Source organism: Oncorhynchus nerka, unplaced genomic scaffold (assembly GCF_034236695.1).
Source record: "Oncorhynchus nerka isolate Pitt River unplaced genomic scaffold, Oner_Uvic_2.0 unplaced_scaffold_868, whole genome shotgun sequence".
Classification (NCBI taxonomy): Eukaryota; Metazoa; Chordata; class Actinopteri; order Salmoniformes; family Salmonidae; genus Oncorhynchus; species Oncorhynchus nerka.
This window is the reverse complement of record NW_027040418.1, coordinates 235,993-238,501: the sequence shown is the minus strand read 5'-3', so window position 1 is coordinate 238,501 and position 2,509 is coordinate 235,993. Positions and strand designations below refer to the sequence as shown.

At 42.0% G+C, this 2,509-nt stretch overlaps 1 non-coding gene across 1 annotated transcript; it reads right to left on the bottom strand.

The window, feature by feature from the left end:
• Nucleotides 1-1,153: 1,153 nt before the first annotated feature.
• LOC135570977 (U2 spliceosomal RNA) lies at nucleotides 1,154-1,352 on the bottom strand. Its single transcript, XR_010463611.1, has one exon. It is a non-coding gene; the product is annotated as a U2 spliceosomal RNA (small nuclear RNA).
• Nucleotides 1,353-2,509: the final 1,157 nt, after the last annotated feature.

Here is a 2,509-nt window from a genome sequence, read left to right as displayed (position 1 = left end):
ACACTCTAAAGCTTCTAAAACCGTTTAAATTTTGTCTCTATGTAAAGCAGAACTCTCAGGGCATGCATTCTCCCAAATGCTATCTTGTCATGGAGAAAGTTGGCCCAACTTTGACGTCATCTCACACGCACTTCCCAAACAGCTACCGCCCTGGGAACAGTCTGTACGTGTTCAGCGCGAAGCCTGCTTTCAATGGGGCTTGTCAGAGAGGGCCGGAGAGGAGAAGATAGGAGGAGAGAGGGCTGGAGAGGAGAAGATAGGACCAGAGGAGAGGAGAAGATAGGAGGAGAGAGGGCTGGAGAGGAGAAGATAGGACCAGAGGAGAGGAGAAGAGAGGGCTGGAGAGGAGAAGATAGGACCAGAGAAGAGGAGAAGAGAGGGCTGGAGAGGAGAAGATCGATCAGTGCCCTTTGTCAATATACATCTGAAGCAGACAATAGCTAAACTCACACATCGTTTCCCTATTGTTGAGTTAGATGTATGTTCTACATTTGAAATAGATCATGTATATGAGGCTAACCATCAACCAGATTGTTTTACATGATTTATCTGACATTCAATAGTTTAGTCCAAATGTTTTGGTGTGGATTGAGGCCTATACATTCCTATCGGTAGTGTTCCCCCGTTGTATCCAGCTTTCCTTATTTCTATTGTGGATTGTGTTTCTGTACGCCAATGGAAAGTCTACAAAACTATGAGAAAACCAGCCTATGAATTGAATACATGGAATTGGATCCTATTTTATTAAATGGAAGATGTTATGGGTGTACAATGGCACAGTGATGCCATCTGTTGGTAAATGTGCATTACTGCAACTCTTGTGTTTTACCGGGGTGCTTGAGATACCCGGATGTGTTGTGATGTACTGAACAAGACTGGTCACTCGCAACAGTGCCTATGTGGGGCGGCAGGGTAGCCTAGTGGTTAGAGCGTTGGACTAGTAACCGGAAGGTTGCAAGTTCGAATCCCCGAGCTGACAAGGTTCTGTCGTTCTGCCCCTGAACAGGCAGTTAAAATAAGAATTTGTTCTTAACTTGCCTAGTAAAATTAAATGTCTCGTCATTTAACGTTCAAACAGTTGCTCAATGTGAAAATACAATATAGACCAACGAAGCAACTCTACTTCCTCTGTCTGATTTCTCTTTACAATGAAAGGGGGTGCACCGTTCCTGGAAGTACTGCAATACCAGGTCGATGCGTGGAGTGGACGGAGCAAGCCCCTATTCCATCTCCCTATTCCAAAAATCAATTTAATATATGGTCCCCAGATAGATATTAAAGATAGATATCAGATATTAAACTGATAAGAACAGATACTACACTTGATCTTAGCCAAAAGGCCGAGAAGCGATACCTACAATGGTTTCGGGACGAAGTGGCCGTTCTCCGACACGTCAAACTCGGTTATGATTACACCAAAATGAGCACTATATGCTTTTTGTTTTCCATAAAAAAAATACAATGCTTTAAATAAATGGTGGTAGGATGTGGAGTTGATCAACGCCAGGAATAACCACGTTTGACTGTTACAAAGTAACACATTTGTAGGTTCTAAGATCACGTGGTCATCCCCCCTCCAATCAGAAATGAGAGAACACGTTAACCTGATCAACAGCTAAATTGGAATAATAATATATTACGTGTGGGGAGGGGGGGATGGGGGGCAATTTGGAGATAATAATATTGACGTAACATTTGATCTTGTATCAAGTATATCTGGTAGCATTGCTGCCACAAACGAACTGAAGCAATTGTCCACTTGGTGGCGCCAGAGTTCCACCGACCGTCGCTTTTCCCTGGTTGTCCTGTGTGGTACAGAAAACTGCATTTCAATGTTGAACGACTTGACTTCAAGACATCGTCAACGAAAATAACGTCAACAATAAAAATAGCCTGTCTTTTTTTGTATCTGTCTGTAGAGCCTTGTATGATAAGTCCATTGTGAGAAGGCCTTCATGAAGTGTCCCTCCTAAATTACTAGAGGCCAAACTTCAAAGATGTCTATGGCACTGGACTGCAGTAAGAGAGCTAAGGAGCGGATGGTCCTGGCTGCCTAAATGTTTCCTCCACATAATAAACTAAGAAACATGGCACTTTGGAGGCTTACTTTTATAATTAGACTTACTCAGTCACTATAACTAACTTCATAAAATGCCATTAGGCCTAATGAAGATACTGTATATGTAAGTTACTTGATTGGTGTCTTGTGAATCCACCTGTATGCGCATTAAGGTTGATTATTTCCCCGGTATTATACGATAATAAATCACTTTTCTCCCGGGTAACCTGGTAGTTTCCACCAAAACTTGGAAGTGTCATTCAAAAGCATTATAACGCATATAAATGTCTGGATTTGATGAGAGCTTTGATTCAGCCTGAACATTCTAATCTGATGCTACCTGAGCCTGATGAGACCAATATTAACTCCATTTAATGAGCCCTACATTAACCCCATTTAATGAGCCCTACATTAACCCCATTTAATGAGCCCTACATTAACCCCATTTAA